The sequence below is a fragment of the Phasianus colchicus genome, chromosome 1 (genome assembly GCF_987193195.1).
Source record: "Phasianus colchicus chromosome 1, bPhaCol1.hap1.1, whole genome shotgun sequence".
NCBI classification, from domain to species: Eukaryota; Metazoa; Chordata; class Aves; order Galliformes; family Phasianidae; genus Phasianus; species Phasianus colchicus.
In genome coordinates, this window is record NC_143436.1 from 183,621,186 (window position 1) to 183,640,083 (window position 18,898).

General features: G+C 38.4%; 1 long non-coding RNA gene across 3 annotated transcripts; it reads left to right on the plus strand.

Annotated features, from left to right (window-relative positions):
- Window positions 1-234: 234 nt before the first annotated feature.
- LOC149920282 (uncharacterized) lies at window positions 235-18,079 on the plus strand. Of its 3 annotated transcripts, none has more exons than XR_016463413.1 (5): window positions 235-3,626; window positions 6,400-6,468; window positions 11,720-11,901; window positions 15,480-15,601; window positions 16,267-18,079. It is a non-coding gene; the product is annotated as an uncharacterized LOC149920282 (long non-coding RNA). The 3 variants fall into 3 exon arrangements; XR_016463414.1 differs by having other exon boundaries at window positions 11,720-11,832; XR_016463415.1 differs by lacking the exons at window positions 235-3,626; window positions 6,400-6,468 and adding an exon at window positions 5,296-6,223.
- Window positions 18,080-18,898: the final 819 nt, after the last annotated feature.

Sequence of the window (18,898 nt, forward strand, 5' to 3'; positions counted from 1 at the left end):
AAGCAATACAGTGTTGTTACAGTTGTACAGTAAGAACTGTGAGTAATTTTATAGCTTTCTTTTTAATCTGAAGGTTTTATTTCATACTCATGTTCAGTTAAGCACAAGTGGAAAAAACAGTTTATATAATTAATTTCTCATGACAGCTACAATCATGGTGTTTTATTTTTACATCCAAGGATCTCTTAAAATGTTTACAGCAGAACCCTGTAAAATTTAGCAGGGATAAAACCATGAGAGTTGTGTGGAATTAGTACATTTGAGATGCAGACGAATATGTATTCACTTAAATCTGCATGAAAAGCAAAGAGGGATATACTTTCTACCTCATTTGAAAAGACACTAGCGATTTATATTAAATAACTGAATTCCTTTTACAGAACACTAAAGCTTCTACTGAATGCTAAATAGCAGATTCAAAATATTAAAAGGACAAAATCCATACACACGGAACTTCTTGGAATGTAGCAATCAGATGAGGCGTCTGGCTTTTTCGTTGCACAAAGCTTCTTTATTGGTTTGGATTACTGTCAATACTGTCAGTTCTGTTCTTTCTAATCTCTGATGCTCAAACTGGGAAAACTTCTTGGGGGACAGCAGGGGAGAGCATACAGCTCAGGCAAAGCTTAACGTATAACAAAAGAAGGCCAAGAAATTCAGCCTTCTGTGGCACTCTGCAGCCCTTCCTGGTACAGCAAAACCACTGCTGGTGTCGTATTCCAGTGGTGGATACTTCCCACACCAGCTCAGATGGCCAGCCACCTCCCACTGAACTAACCTGGTTGCTCAAGCTTCTTCTCCACACTGACAAGAAAGAGACTTGCTGTCTGTTCCCTACAAATCTGTGATGTAAACAGCAATTTTGTGGTTATCATTCTTAGCAAAAAAACAGTGCTTCCAGGAACAAAATCCTCTTTGCTTGGAAAATGGGAAAGAGCAGTGGCAGCAACTCAGACTTCCATATTGTATAGATTTTAGACCAGGGAAGAAATACCATCCCTCAAAAATCTGCTGATGCATTATGCAATTCCTCAGAAGACAAACAAGATTTACGGGGCCTAATGTAAGAGAAAAATATTTATGCAGCTTAGTGCCAGGACTCTGCTCCATCCCCCTCTCTGCCAACTCAGCATAAAAATGAGTCTTTAGCTACTCTGTACAGACCAGGAACTGATCCTGCGGTGAGCTGTAGTACTGACTGCAGAGCATGGAACAAGATTTTGAGAGTTCACCTAGAAGTGAGACAAGGAAGAACATGAGATGGAATTCTCAAACTTTATTCCTTGGAGAGTTGTGGCCCAGGCTCAGGGCAGGGAGATGACTTAGAACATGATGTGAAACTCCTTTGAGACAGCAGATTATGAAAGATGTCACTGGTATCAGGCTGAAGCACTCTGCAACCGCATTTCTTTTCATTACTGCCACTGCATTTCCCTCCATCCCATGCTCTTTTCTTCAAGCCAGCCTTCTCAAACCCGCAGTCATTACTGTTTTCCCCACCTCTCCCATTCTTTTCAGAAGAATCCCTGTACGTTATAGAATCATTCATGCTGAAAAAGACCTTTAGGATCATAAAGTCCAACCATTAACCTGATCCACAAAGTCCCATCAATAAACCATATCTCTTAATGCCATGTCCATAGGGAGATCCCATCTAGGGTTGGAGACTCCACCACTCTCTGTTCCAATGCTTGAGCACCCTCTCCATAAAGGAATGCTTCCTAATATCCAACTTAAACCGCCCTGGCACAACTTGAGACGCTGAGAATGCATGATTCCAGACAGTACCTCAGTTACATGTCTGCTATGCAGCCTTACATAAGTCACTCCACAATTATGCCTCCTGCTTATTTCCATGGAAACAACAAAAGATACGAAGAGCATAACACTATTTGATAGAAGAGAGAAAATTCTCAGCCATAAAGCAGTGTTTTTCAACTTAGTCTCCACCATTAGCTATGTGTTTTCACCTGGATGCTGTGCTCATAAAAATCTGCACGTGTGGAGATTTTTCACAGCTGTGAGACTGGCATTGTTGCTAGGAAAATGTTGCCCACACTGACCAACTTTCATCGTGCCAACATCCCTTGTTTAGTCTGCATTAAGGTTCACCAAGCGTCAGTGAATGTCAAGAGGTGCAACTTTCTCCATGTGGAGGAATACACACCTTTGCTTCCTGAACACTTCCACATCTATAGAATCACAGAATCGCAGAAACATATAGAATCACAGATAAGGTTGGATTGGAAGGTAAGATCATTACATTCCAACCCCTGCCATGGGCAGGATTACCAATCACTACATCAAGTACTAGATCAGGCGTCAGTGTCAGGCGCCAACTTGTCAGACTGCCGCCCTGCTGCCATCTGTTATATGGCAACAAAACATAGTGGAACAGTGGCAGGAAGGTTCCACCTCTACTGTCATACCACCAACATCAGCCTTTGACATTGTAGACCAACATATTAAAATAGGAGGCATTGCTTTTGGAGCAGCTCTCCGAAGTCTGCTTCTGAAAGACAGAGAAAATACACGAGACACATCCTCCTCCACTAACACAGCCTAGAATGGCACGTCTACTGCTCTGCTACTGAGCAGCACACAACATTGGTGTGCCCACAGCACAGCTTCACCAGGCTCATCCATCATCTGCACCTCACTGCCTGAGCTTCAGCACCCAGCAGTTACGTTTAGGCCTTTGCTAATGGTTACTCCATGTCATGCAGGACCTAACTGTAATTGTGATTCTGGCGATGAGAGGAACCTCCAAGGCAATATTTATGGTTGTTTTATTCTCTTAAGTAAATTATCTGGTAAAATGCATAATCAGAAATTGGCTTCAGCTGGAACTGCAGACATTGCTGTTGAGAAACAAACCATGCTCAGAAGCCACAAACCCGAGTAGAGGCCTCAGCAAAAATATGATACTCTCAGAGGAGGCAGCAGAAAGCAACCTATGTTCAACAGCAGGAGATATTTAAAAAATAGATACAGAGAGAAAATAAAGAAGAACATACTAAGACTGCATGGGAAATTGATTTCCCTCCTTTACTACCTTTTCCCTGGTTCTCTACATGAAAAAATGGTGCTCATGCTTTCATATCATTATTTTGCATAGCTTTCACTACACTCAGGTAGTGGGGTTCATGCTGTGCAGCTGATAGAGCTTCGTTTCAAAATGCGCCTGTCCATAAAGGGCTGCAGCTTAGGAGCCCCAGATGTGGGGTTTTGCTGCAGACCCAGCACTGAGCTCTGCCCAGCTGTGGGCTTCTTTCTCAGTCACAGCTTGTCCCGGACGTGAGCTGTCCCTCACCCTTCACAAGAAGTAAAATGCCGAGGCCTCCCATAAAGAAATCCTGATGGATCCTGCTGCGGGGAGTTGGGTTCTTCAGAAAGGCTTTTGGTGTCTGGTGGACAATTCTGCTGAGAGAAGTGTAAGAATATATCTATCAAAGTGCATTTCAGCTTGGAGACGAATATATTAAGAGAAAGCTGATTTGTCTACTTTTTGTGTTTGAGATGGAAATCAGCTGGTCTGGAGGAGAATGGGGCTGGCTCACCTCAGACTGGTCTTCAGACTAAACAGCACCAGACAGGAAAGAAAAGGGAAAACAAAGAAAAAAGCGGTAAGACATGATTCTTGGAAATAAATCAGGTAGGGAGGTGAGTTTCTGTGCCGTGGTGTTGTAAGTAGGTCACAGACTTCCACACAGGCCAGCTGGGAAGCAGTTCACATAGCTGTGGTTTGGTTTGGGTTTGTCTGCAGCACCTTCTGGAAGCTTCTGTGAGTTCCTGTGGGGCCTGCCAGGAGCTGAGCCACCCCAGCCCTCCTCTCCAGACAGTCCATAAATCTGAGCCACCCTGTGCCCAACGACCCACCTCGCTGTGGGGTCTGAGACCATCCCAGTCCCTCCTGCTGCCCTGCAGGCTCCATCTCCGTTCCCGACCCCTATGGGTGACAGGGAGATCTGCTCCTTTTGCTTTCATGTGCAAAAGCAGAGAGATTGGTGTCAAAAATCTGTTGGTCTTGGCCAAGTTTGTCCCTGCCCTGCTGAAAATGCTTCCTTCCATTCTCAGACCGTTCTCTCTCCCCACTTCTAATTTTTTAAAAATGCAGCTGACAAGACTGAAAAGAGAGTTTGATCCAGATGAAAGCCTTCTGGATGCACAGGCCTGAGCTTCCCTGCAACTGGACATAATTTTAGCCTTCCTTTCTACCGGGGGCACACAGCTGCTGAATTGTCTCCTTTATGTCAGAACAAGACTATTATTATTTTTTTTTACTGCATGAATTAGACAAGTATTTTATTTATGAGTGACTTAATAAAACTTCTAAGCTTTCCACATCCAAAGGATAGCATGGAGAGAAGTCCAGGGTGTTCAGTAATTATGGCTTTCTTAATTTTTCTGTTAATCATAGAATAAATCAAGTTGGGAGGAGCCCTTAAAGATGACTGAATCTGAATCACTGAATCACTGGTTCTACACAGGACTACCCAAAAATCAGACCGTATGACTGAGAGTGCTGTCCAAGTACTCCCTGAGCTCCAGCAGCTCAGGGCTGTGCCCGCTGCCCTGGGCAGCCTGTTCCATGCCCACCGCCCTCTGGTGCAGATTTTGAAGAAGATTTATTTATGTGTCTAAATGTTACATCCTTCCTTCTTACACCCTACTAAGAAACATTAAAAATGAAGTTTGCTCATTTCTTCCTTCTCCAGATGAAGCCTGAATTAATAGGAAAGCCAGGAATCTGCTTTCCATTCTCACCACACTCCACATCCGTAAAAAGTAAAACCATCAACAGAGATGAGGAAACCCACAGTGATCCCACTTGGTGGCAACCCATGGGAATGAATGTGCCCTAAAAATCTTTTAATTCCTTTCTTCAGGGTTTACAGTCACAGTCATTCTCTTTCTTCTAGAAAAATAAGTCCAGTCTGTGATAGGAAAGATCCTGTTACAATTCTGAAGTAGTTCTTACAAATTTCTTACAAAATTCATGCAAACACGTTTGTACATGGTCTGTTAATCTTACATCTTTTTCATCTAGCAAGTGTAGTTCTCAATCCTATTTCAAATGAGTATGAATGGAAATTTAATGAGTGATAAACTGTGTTAGTCAAGAAAGATTATGTGTCTCTAGTAACTTTACATATATTTCTTATAGTTGTGAACTGTGATATGACATAAATTTAGGATTATTTCTATATAAAACATATATTTATTATATTTTTGAAGTTCAACAGGCAGAATACTGAACTAAAGAAAAATATTTAATAACCAATAAAAGCCCTCTTGTGCAGCTGTGAACTCTAGATTTCTATAGAACTTCTGAAACTCTGAAAAATATTGCTCCTATTTCAGATTTTTGTCCTTTTCCACTTTCAAATTTTCATGATACCCTTTGAAATCATCTAGATCTTACCCTGTAATGCTGATGTATCGGGGAATTAACATTAACACTAGATGTGTTTAATTCTTTATGGCCTTCATTCATAACTAAGAACAGCAAAAATATTAGTAATATTATATTCAGGTGTCCGTTTTCTCTTAAAAGAAATATTGCCTTTTATCCAGAATGCTTAAATGTCATCTACAGCCACCATTAATTATACTACAGAGACTCAAAATAAAACTATAACATAGCTTTTATATCATCAAGTAATCAAATAGAAAACAAAAGAAATCATTGTAATCACTGCTATTTCTAGTGTCACTCATTCTAAGGCTTTGTAATATGTATTAGTATCTAATGTAGTTTTTCAACTCCATCAAATTTTGGATTCTGTATTTGAAGCAGATTTTTGAAACACTGTATCTCTGAGTTGGTGACTGGCCATGAGGATTCATCCTGGAATCTTTGTAACCTCAGGAAAGAAGTTCTGACTTATCAAAAATGTACACTTCTGTTAGCCAAAGTCACTGTGGGATGATTAACCTGTACTTGTGGCCCAGCTCCCACATGCGGAGGACAGCATACAGCCCTGAGTCAGTAGTTTTATATTACCTCTGGCCACACATCATCCCTGCAGGCAGTATTTACACTGCTCAAATGCCTATATAGGTAAATTGTTTTCCATGAGCATTTAATCTTGGATACTTGGATTTGAACTATGGGCTGTGTACTGAGTTGAATCCGCGCTTGTTTTCCTACCTTGCTCACAAACTGTAGACCTGAAGAGAGCACTTGCTGGACTTAAAACTATTTGCAGTGTGTGCTGAGGTGAGTAGCTATCTTGACAATGTAGGAACTGCTATGTAGAGTTTAACAGCTGCTCTGCTGCTTTAAAATTGGCTGCTATTCTTCCTTTCTTTATCATTAATTTGCTACAGCTGGTGATGTGTATGAGTTAAAGAGTTTCATATTCATCTATTAAAAATCTTCTTGCTTTCCAACAGACAGTAATTGTATTCATCCTTGGAATACAAAACCTCATTCCACTGGAGGACAAAAAAAGCAAATTCAAGGTACCTCCTAAAACAGGATCCAATGTTTCATGAAATGTTTTTGTTTATTCTATTTATTTATGTGTGTTTTGAGTCCAGTACCAGGATATGAATCATGTGTTGTGCTTACCAGACTTTTCATTTCATTTTGTGACATGATATAGACCAGCTCCAAAACATCTGGGATTACAGATATATCACCTTTCCAAATCTGGGGCTGTAGTCTCCTCTCCTATCATTTTGCTTCTCCTTTAATTGTAATGGTTTTCCTGCAAGTAGAAAATACAATTACATTATATTTTGTCCTGATTGTTTTATTTATGTCTGTTGTAGAGTTATTTTATGCCAAGAATAAATTAGGAAACTATTGTAATGCATCTAACAAAGCAGACTTTCTTGAGACATATATTTCTGAAAGAAAGTCTTGCTTTTAACATGCACCTCTGCCATGAATTTCAATTAGAACATACATGATTCCATATAACTAGAACCAGTCCTTCTAGAGAAATGCAGAGGGGAAACTATAAACAGATGGGGAAAAGATTTCAAGCCACAAATCAACTTTCCTTCTTTGTGTTCCTTTTGTGGGAAAGAGAAATATAAATACATACATACATACATACATACATACATCAACTATCAAGACTGCCCTATTGACTCTGCTCATCTGTGGCTATGCTTGTGAGTATTTTGTGACACCTTCTAGCACTGTTCCAGTAAGGAGAGTAAAGAATTAATTCCATCAGATCTTTCTCTCTTAGCCTCAAGAGAATCATCCTCCCATATGAATTAATCAAATCCCATTTATGGTTTCATCTTCTCTTTGCCCTGTGTTCTTAATGCCCAGATCATAGGATATTGCCTGTTTGAAGACATATTCCCTCCTGTTCCATCTCTGCGCATTTCTTACTGCAGGCCTCTTTAGCATCCCACCTTATGTAAAATGTGTTAATCTTGAAAATTTTTGTTCTATATTAGAGGACTTTTTATGTTTACAGACTTTATGTGGAAAGCAGATGAATGTATAATAGAAATGCCCATTTAGTCAGACCTTACAGTCTAAGGACTTTTTTCCTTAAAAAAATGTGTATTCTAAATAATTCTATTTAACACATGGCTCAGTCTCTTGTTTTAATGGTCACTTTTTCAAAGGCTGACTTCAGCCGTGTTTCTTATCTCTTTCAGTTCTTTTCCCAGGAAGGAAAAGCAGTTATTCCCTATCCTGTTTCTGTTAACTTATCTCTTCTGCACTGTACCAAAACTGCTCTGACAGACAGCTTTTGCATGAAGTCTAAAAATTATTTGAATAAAAAGCATTGGAACCATGGAAGAAACTACTAGTTTGATATTGGTCTACTTTTGTACCCAGAATGCTCTCATTATTGAGATGGTAGAGATACACTGTAGTAGAATACCAGTGGAACTGAAATAAAAACTATATTCAATACCTGCTTTTTCAGTTGTATCCACAGTTTTCCACAAAACAGTAAACAGACATTGGAATAATGGAACAAAAACTAGTGACTCTTTCCCTAAAGGCCCTACTATATATGAGAAAAGAAAACAATGGACATATACACTGATGAGTTCAAGTAAGAAAATGATACTTGGTATTACTGTTAACAGGTACATGAATGGCCTAATTCTTGTTCTTTGTCAGTTGAAGCCAAGAAAACCGACAAAATAACCTGACTCGCTAATGAGTTTTGTCAAGCAGGTATTCCCTTTATTACAGCTCGGGGTGCATGGGGGATCATTCGACCAACATGCACACCGAGAGAAGCAGCGACTACATATTTAAAGATATAGCATATACATATTCATTACATTCCAAGGGCACGGGCAGAAATAACATCCCTGGTGGTCGTGGGGCGAAGGATGACGTCATTCTCACTGTAAGTTTCCAACCTTTTAAGGGGGGCAGCCCAAACTGGTTCCCACTGATGTTATGTTGAGCTGAGGCACCTGTTTTGCCATCTTATCTTCAACAACAGGACATCGATTCTACTTCCTTATCTCCACTTGACCACAACCTCCGCAGCCTCGTCTGCATTCTGTTTTTGAGCTTATACTTACACAAGCCTCCATCCTTCAGTTTATATCTGTTCACGTTATGCAAAAGGCTGTTCTCACAACATAGAAAAGCTGTTCTCATGATTCAATAATGCCATAGCAAAGGGAATGGTGAAGATAAATGCAACTTTCATATATGAATACTTTTGTAATCAAGAGCATTAACTCAGAGAAGGCATGAAAGTTCTCCGTATTTTAGCATTTGGTGACTGTATTACTGACAGCATAATAAGCTGATTTGAGGTAGAAGCTGATTTAAGAATACAAATAGGAAGGATAAAACCAAGGAATGCCTTCACAGTAAAAATATATCATTCATACTAGAAATCCCGAGGCTCAGGTGAATTATAGGAAGAGTAAAGACCATGTCTGCACTGATGATAGAAGTGAGGCATTAAGGAAGACAGTCCAACAAATTTATTTATTTTGCAATCCCATCTTCTCTGCAACTGTTTGTAACTATTGTGTTTTCTTATAAAGAAAAGACTTCTTATAAAGAAAGTAAGACTGATCTCCCTCTCTGATACTGCTGTTGAAAATGTAACAAACTCAGGTTGAGTTAGAATAAATAATTCAGCTTATGTTTTCTTCTTTGCTTAACTGTAGGTGTATCTCTTCTGGCAGCTCAAATTTGGGATATAACCTAGATCTGTAGAGGTTCAACATTTTAATACTGAAGACTGTTCTTTGTTAATCAAGATACAGGAACTGACCAACAAGTAACGTTGCCCCTTATGAAGTCTTTGTTTGATTTGGTCTGGCTTGGTTTGCTTTCAGTCTGAGTCAGACAATACTCAAACATTTTTAACAAATATCTTCTGATACTTAGCACCTACTTAGAAATACTAGCATCTCTGTGGCTTCATTGCTATCAGCAAAGAATGCTAATTCTGTGGTATCACCTACGAATTAGATGATCTGGATGAAAGTAATCAGATGAATCACCAGATTCCAGTAATAACCTGTTATAGAAACAGAAAATGTTTTCTGTAAACAGAATGCTCCAAGGAAAAAAAAGGGGGTTGGGGCTAACTGAGCAGGATTTTCCCCCTGACACATCTTCAATGTCTGCAAAGCCTCGTCCAATGAGAGAAAGAGAAGTATACAACATTCTTATCAAGATAGCTCTGACAATATATCTAATCATACTGATATTGCTCTCAGTATAGGACTGTATTTGAAAACACACCTTTTATTTAATCAGAAAAATCTACATAACTAGTCTTGGCATTCTAGAGCAATTCTGGTAAATAGAGTAAAGTGGTTGCATTTTTAACATGGATATATCCATGTTGTTTGAAAATACTAACATAAATAAATGAACAATATCTTCCAGGCTTTTTTTTTTTTTAACCATTTAATGACTCTTTTCAAAGAGATTTAGAAATTGGTCAGAGAAGTGTCTGCTTGCATACAGACCCTTGATAAAGAAGACTCTAGTATAATGTAACATCATGTCAATTAGATCACTTGGCTAAAGGATTTACAGTGAGAAAATACCAACACGTTGTGTCTGGGCAAAGTTTAGCTTTGTATGCTTCAAACAGAATGACTGTGAACTTAAAATAACTAATTTGAACCTCCTTTGACATACAGCTCATTTAAGAGTTCTGCAGGTTGTTTTGTGCTTCAAATTTTATTTATTAGCAGTTGTGGAAAATCCACCCATGACTCATTGAAAAGACTTTTCTGCTTTCGAATGTCTGTGAAACACCTTACTCTTCATTGCCTAGGTAAACAAGACATGGGAGTTCCCTGTCTCAATTGTCTTTCAATTTTTTAATAACCTAAAAACACCGTCTGAGTTTCAGACCCAGGCTTGAGTCATAGCTTTAGTCAATAGCCATCAACCGGTTTCAATTCTCTAAGAATGAAGTGGGCGAGATAATAGTTATTACTGCACAATTTCAACATAACTACTCATTTTATTTTCACAGATATCTCTCATGAACCTTGTGCTCACTCATTCACACTTTGAATCAATAGTGTCTGGCATAGAATTTAAAGGGAGAAAACTGCTGTTGTTGTATGTCTTTTGGGTGGTCAACTGATATTTGATTGGAGCAGGGATACCAATTGTGATTACATAGAGATTGGACTGGGAGACAATTAGCAGTGGTTACTATTTTGTCACATACATTGTCTGAAGAATTAATTTACAAATTTCAGTTCCGCATCATGCATGAGAAATATTGAAAGACAATTTTGTCTTTCAAATCTATGACTATTTTTAATAGTCATACTATCGACTGATGATTTCATTAATAATTTTATAATCCTTTATACCATTGATTTTTCATTGCATTGCATTTGAGGACTAAATTATTATGTTTAACAAACTACTGGAAATGAATGCACTGAAATTGACAAATGATTTAAATTTGGAATCAGTGTCTGAAAATGTTACTATTAACCCTGCAAGCAAAACTGCTTAGTTAGATACTAGAAATATATAAGTATTAATTTGCTTTGTTTTTGAAGCACTTTGAACATAGAAGACTAATGTTTAGAATTTTCTTCTTGACTTATTACTGTGAAATCTGAGAAAACTCAGAGCTAAACAAATGTTTAGACAAATATTTTGTTCAATGAAAAATACAGTTTCAGTTCATGTAAAAATATTCACAAATCTGAAGTGAGCAGAAGAAATATAATTCTAACTAAAGCCAAAAAAATCAGGTGACGAAGATCAGTGCACTGCATTGTCAGCACCACAGTGTATAAGATAATAGATTCTTTCCGAAAGACTTTCCAAGGACCTACTGGACTGACAATAAGCATCTTGCCAATTATCACATAATTTAATTTAGACTGGAAGGGATTTGGTCTTCCAGAGGTCATACAGGTGACCTCTGTATGGTGACTCTGTATGAATGAACTCTGTGACCTCTGTATGAATAAGGTAACTCCTTATTCAGAATTAATTTAATTAGTCTGTGTCTCTAAGGATTTGACCAATCAAATCTTGAACATCTCCTTGGATGGAAATCCAAAACCTCTCTTGATCTTGATCAAACATTTTACCACCCTCAAAATAAAGAAAATTTCCTAATATCTAATTGGATTTTCCAATATTCTACTTTGTGTTCATTGCCTCCCTGTATGTTACAAAGAAGAATCTGTCTCCATATCCTCTGTGTTTTCTTTTTAGGTCGTTGATTATAGCAATAAGATCTCCTCTTCACCTTCTTTTCTCCAGGATGAAGAATCATAGAATCATAGCATAGTTTGAGTTGGAAGGGAACTTGAAGATCGTTCTCCAACCTACCTCAGCCCAAAACTGGACACACCATTCCAGATGTGCTCTCACAGGTGCCGAACAGAAGAGGGGAGGAATCACTTCCCTGGATCTGATGCTATGCTTACTAATACAAACCAAAGGTTTTTAAATGGATTTGTTTAGACTCTCTTTGTTTAGCTCTCTTTTAAAAGTACCTGAAATATGTTGTGGTTTTATTGCTTGTTTTTTATTTTTATTTTTTCCTTTACCAAGAAGGACAAACACAGAAATCTTCAGGTCAATTATTTTTCATATTTTTCTTGTTCTGACTAAACAGAAGTATCAGTTATTCACACAGCTTTATAAAAAAAAAAATCCACACATCTATCTGGTGGACAGCACATCATATATACTGTAATTTAACTTGTATCATATTTAGCCACATGGTTATGGTTTTTTTTTGTCATGTCAGCTTTGAATGGGAAATTGATCTTCCTGTTATTATTCTTTTCCTGTAAGTGAAAAAGAAACACTGCAACTAAAATTGCACAATAAGATAAAACAATCCTTGTATTTTGATAATGTTAGAGGACAGTATGCACTTCTAGAGTTCTTTTTTCACTACCACTAAGACACTGGTAGCAAAAATCTACAAACATGTCAGATTTATTTCTGTAAGTTCACATTCTTTTTGCCTTTTGGAGTTCAAAGTAAATGGTGTATTTTATAAGAGTAAGAATGAATTCTACAAGAATGGATCTTAAATCACAGGCTCAGATACTCTGGCAGCCAAAAGAAGTCAACAAAGTGCTAGGCATCATCAAGATACATATTGAGAACACAATGGAGGACATAATTTTGGCAATGTACAAAACATTCTTGCTTCAGTTCTCGAGTACTTCATACAATTTTGTTCTCCACATCTCAGAAAGGATGTAATGTCACTAAGGAAAGTAAGCAGAAGGGCAGTCAAAATGATTAAATAAGTGGCCAGCAATCAAATGAGAAATTCAGAGAACAGGAGATTGAGAACTTGATAGAACTAAAATTTGCAATATCTTGAAGCTGAATCTTGCATACCTGTTATGTACCAAACTGTACAGTATTAGAACTAAAGGGCATTCAGTCAGGCTTGTAGGAGTCTGATTTAAAACATGGAATGAAAACATCTCTGACAGAGTGGTTAGTGAACATCTGGAACTTGCTATTGCATAAGATCGTTAAAGCAGATACCATCAGTCAAAAACTCATCAGACTCTGTAATCTCCTATTATCATTTCTAAAAGACGTAATACTGAGCTGGATTGATCCCTTATGCATTTATATATTGAATGGATAAAATGAAGCAATTCACCAAAACCAAATAATAGTACATTCAGAGTTTTGTGCTCTGGGAGTTAGGTAATCCAGGAGATAGTTAAAAACCGGATTAATTCCTTCTCATAGAAACAAAGGCAAAAGGAACTGACTCATCCCTTCTGTTTGTACCTTTACTAATTACTACCTGATTTTACTATGTGATAAGGTGACCCACAGAGAGGACAAGAGAAAGGCTGTCGATGTCATTAACTTGGACTTTAACAAAACATTTGGTACTATTGAATCATGACAATAGCTTTTCTATGTTGTGAGAACAGCCTTTTGCATAACGTGAACAGATATAAACTGAAGGATGGAGGCTTGTGTAAGTATAAGCTCAAAAACAGAATGCAGAAGAGGCTGCGGAGGTTGTGGTCAAGTGGAGATAAGGAAGTAGAATCGATGTCCTGTTGTTGAAGATAAGATGGCAAAACAGGTGCCTCAGCTCAACATAACATCAGTGGGAACCAGTTTGGGCTGCCCCCCTTAAAAGGTTGGAAACTTACAGTGAGAATGACGTCATCCTTCGCCCCACGACCACCAGGGATGTTATTTCTGCCCGTGCCCTTGGAATGTAATGAATATGTATATGCTATATCTTTAAATATGTAGTTGCTGCTTCTCTCGGTGTGCATGTTGATCGAATGATCCCCCATGCACCCCGAGCTGTAATAAAGGGAATACCTGCTTGACAAAACTCATTGGCATGTCAGGTTATTTTGCCAGTTTTCTCAGCATCGCTATTTCCCACAGCTTTCTCCTGGAGAAACTGGCTGTTTATGATTTGGACTAATGTACTGTTTGTTAGGTAAAAAGCTGTCTGAATGGCCTGGCCCAGGGAGTCATGAATGGATTTAAATGTGGTTCACTAGGGCTCAGTAATGAGGACAATTTTGTTTGTTGTTTTGTTTGAATGGATTAAGTGCACACTGAGTAAGTTTGCAGATGACACCAAGTTGTGTGGTAGTGTTGACCTGCTTGAGAGAAGGAAGAATCTGCAGAGGGATCTGGATAGGCAAGTTCCATGGGCTGCATCCAATTAGATGGCACTCAGTAAGGACAAATGCTGGGTGCTGCACTTGTGTCACAACAACCCCATTAAGTGTTACAGACTTGGGGAAAAGTTGACTGGAAACTTGACCAGGAGAAAGGATCTGAGGGTGCTGGCTGATAGCCAGCTGAATATGAGCCAGCGGTATGCTTATGAGGCCAAGAAGGCTGATGGCAGCTTGGCCTGCTTCAGAAGTAGTGTGACCGAAAGGAGTAGGGAAGCGATTGCCCTTTGGTACGCAGTGCTGGAGAGACTCCACCTCAAGTACTGTGTTCCATTTTGGGCCCCTCGCTAAAAGAAGAAAGTTGTTGGAACATGTTCAGAAAAGAGAAATGAAGCTGTTGAAGGAACTAGGAAACAAGGCATACGAGAAACTGAGGGAACTGGAATTGTTTAGCCTTGAGAAAAGGAGGCTGAGAGCAGACCTCAATGCTCTCTATAAATACTTCAAAGGAGGCCGCAGTGAGGAGGGGTGTTGATCTCTTTTCTCAGGTGACAAGTGATAGGATGCAAAGAAACTGAGAGGGTCAGGAAGATACCCACACCAAGTATTCCAATGACTGCTTCTGTTCTTGCTGCTGACCGGGAAAACATCTGCCTGAAGCAGCAGTGAAACAGGAGGTGTCTTAAGGAAAAGAATGTGGGAGTGCTGGATGAGGATGCTGAAACCTACATCTTTGCCTACTCACAAATGTTAGCTGAGCTGCTTTTCCCACTTCATCGGCTTTTACTGTTTTGCAGCTTCCGTTTGACTGCTTTTATAAATTTGACTGTGTTAAGCCTCCACATAACATAGTGTAACACTGGCATCGTCTCTCTGATACTGATATTATAATATTATTTCAGTGCCAAAATGAGCAAGCATTTTTAATCAAAGTCACAACCCTGGTCAATTTTCTCCTGTTAATTGATACATTTCTAATTTTACTTTTCTATAAAACTTTAACTTCACTACCCAACTTGAATTAATAGCAGATGCTCTTTATCACTGCAGTGAATCAGAGCATACTGCCTGCAGAGGAAAGAGGAACAAGTAAGAGAAAAATGTCACTTCTTGGTATTTACTGGTACAGAGAATGTTGAATACTGAGAAAAACATGATTTTCAGCAGATATAAGAGCAGAGATAGATATACTAAGAAATTAATTTCTAAAGATCTGTTTTATTCTCATTTCTGCCCACAGCTACCATATTAGCAGGGCTTGCTGTTTAGAGTCAGATGACACTGAGACTGAGTACTTTCACGAGGGATTCTGTGGGAGTAATCTTTGTAATCTTTTACATATCCTGTATATTTGCAATTGAATGCTGGCTCTCATGTGTCTGTAGGTCTCGTGAGAAAGAGGAATAGAAGCTGTTATATTTTTGTGGAAGAGGATACAAGAGGACATCTATACAACAGAAGCAAGCATGAAAAGAATAGAATGACAAAGAATGGCAGAGGAAATGAGGTCTGTACTAACTACTGAAAATGCTGTTAACATTCATATAAAGCACTGCAGCATGCAAAATATATCACGGTACTGAATAGAATCACAGAATCACAGAATGGCCAGGGTTGGAAGGGACCTCAAGGATCACGAATCTCCAACCCCCCTGCCACATGCAGGGCCACCAACCTTCCTATTTAATACTAGACCAGGCTGCCCAGGGCCCCATCAATCTGGCCTAGTAAATATCACGTATGTTTGAACTGTTAAAATTATCCAGAGATGTTAAGTCTGAATCCCCTTAAAATTCATTTGCATTTGCAAAATGTATTAGCTGGTTAATATTTCTGTATCAGTTTCTGGCTAGTATTTCACAGTAATTGAAGATCAACTGATACTGTGAAAATGGTCATCAGTAAATTTGAATGTGATTGAGAAAGCCCAAAATAAATGCATGATAATCCACTAAAGATAGATTTGAAATGAGATCAGACTCGGCTGCTCAGGGCTTCACCCTCTTGAGACTGAAAACCCCCAAGGACAGAGACTGCACAACCTTTCTGGGTAGCCTATTTTACTGCCTCACTATCTTCATGGAGAAAAAAATGTTTTTCCTTATATTCTGGCTCAACCTCTCTTGTTTCAGTTAATACCCATTGTCTTTTCCTTCCTGACCTCCACTGCAGTGAGAAGCCTGGCTCCAGCTCCTCCATGACCTCTCCATGCACGTTGGTGGCTGATGGTATATCCTCCCAGAGCTCTCTCTGCTCCGGATTCCCAAGCTTCTCCTTAAGAGGGCAAGTGCTACAGCTCTCCCATGGCCTCTCATGAATTCAGTGCATATGGAGCAGTAACTTTTTGCAAGACACTTTTATGTTGTATTTCTTTGAAACAGAAGAATGGAATGTTTTTTCTGTGTCAGTCAATTTAACACTGGAAAACATTCACTTTGCTAGGTTTCACTAAGATGTTCTTAAAATCTACTTCTAGTAGTTTTATTGGTAGCTCAAAACTTAATGTCAACCTTATCACTTGCTAGTAGCACTCCCTATAACACTGTATGCATCAGACATCTAGATTTTCCCACATCTTCTCAAGACTTTTTGCAATAGAGTTGAGAAAATGCTTTTTAACAAGCCCAGCTGCGTAAATAACATGAGTGTGGTTGGCAAGAAAAAGCCAGGGCTTTAAAATCATTCTTCCTTTCCTAAATGTTTTTAAAACATATGGTTTTACTCTTACAACTGCTTACAAATAAAAAATGTACTATAAGCTTCACTTATAAAAAGTCTTCTATGCACTTCTGTGGAAGACAAACAGTTGTCCTTGTTACTGTCTCTTTTTGGTAATTTCAGTGCACTTTTTTTCCCATTTATTTGGCACTATCTTCAATTACTTATGTATATATGTGTGGGAAGCTCTTATCCTGAATAGAAATCAGAATTAGAATATAATTCAACTGGACTGTACTTTTATTCACTGATGCTTCTGAAAGTGCCTGGTAATACCTCCATCAGGAGAGATCATTATTTTGTGACCAGTGGCCACAACTCTCATATATTTAGCTGGCCCTAAGGAGACGATTTCTCTCCCCTCTTCAAAATTCACATCACTACCTGTGACATTTCTTCCTAGGGTACCAAAGATGACAAATGTCCATGGCATTTAGGTGCTATAGACAGCACTGGTTTGAAATATCTGGGCTCAGTAGTGCTTGTACATATTCTGATTTGTTACTACTTGGAAGGTATAGAAAGTACAGTGCTCTTCTTAATTAGAAATCAATAGAAAATTAAAATAGAAATCATGAGTAGCCCTCATTACTAATAGAAACACATTAGGGTAAAGAGCATGTGAAGGTAGAAGAAGGTGTGTGTTTCTGTTAAGCTCCTTTCTCCAGTTTTTACAAATAAGTATTGTGAATAAAAATGTTTTAAGGGCTGATTACATTACTTTTAATTTCACATCCTTAAACGAATCATCTGTCCCTCCTGAAGGTGTTGAAGGTGTCCAGAAGTTCAAACTCTACTTAGACATTAAACATGCAAAATTTGTGTTTCATTATGAAGTGTCCAAGCTTCTGAAAGGAACTGTTGAATCACTGTATGAATAAATGAAGTCATTTGTTTCTTCCTTATGTTAATTTTTACACCTACAGTGAAGCATGTATTTCTATGGAAAACAGGTATCCTTATATGGATTTGTTAAGATTTAAGAATAATATTGCATATTAAGTCACACATAAAACAGCTTACAGACAAGGAAAATATTTTGCTATGATGGAAGAACTAAAATTAAAATGTTTTAAATGCATATTATTTGTATTTCTTGGTTGACGCAAGGAAAAAATATCTCAAAACATACAAAGATCCAATCATGTATGTCAGAGAGCCACAGTGCTACAGAGGTAATCTTTAAATAGATTATGTAAGCATTTGTGAATGTAAACATCAGGATTTAAAAAATAGAAATATAAGGTTGTTGATGTCTCAAAAAAACGAATTGCATTTTTTCTTTTGAACTGGATTCCTGGGTTTTTGTTTTCTACTTTTTTTTTTTTTTTTTTTTTCTACTTCTAACCAGTTCCTTCCCATTATGAGCAAAATTAATTTGGCTAGACAAAACCTCCCAGTTGCCTCCCAGTTTGCCAGCAATAGAGACAACAGCATATTTAGTCCTTGCGTATTGGTGTGACAAGTCAATGAACCTCTACAGTGGAAGAAGGCTCTAAGGAGGTGGACAAGAGGGGTATACTCATTATAAACTTAACACAAATGGGACTGGAGGTGACATCCACCACGCTGGATGAGCTGGCTAAATCAGTGGATCAACCAGCTGTGTAAATGACTGTTCCCGAGTAAATCAAGAGTGCAACATGTATTCCTTTGTTACTCAGATGAACATGGGGAGTGTATATATCCTTCAGCCTCACCGTGAGTATAAAAAATAAATTAGTGCTGCAGAGAAACAAAATAAATAAGAGATCTAGAGAGAGCAAAGGGCTTGATTTGGTTTCAACCTGTATATTACTATCTGGGGACTGGGGACACTTCGGTGTCATTACAGTAAGCACATAACTGAGACTGGTAATAAGGATCACAAATGTATTGTGTTTCAGCTGTGTCTTGCCATTGCACTCTGCTAAATGTATTACATTTACACTGTGAATTAAGCACATTGCCCCATCACTCTGCTAAATCAAAATCCTGTGTACCGTCAAATATCTTCAGGTAAGTAAACTTTGTATTACATATTAAATCCTTCATATGTGAAACATCTAAAAAAGCCCAGTCAGAGACTATTGAACTTTAACAACTG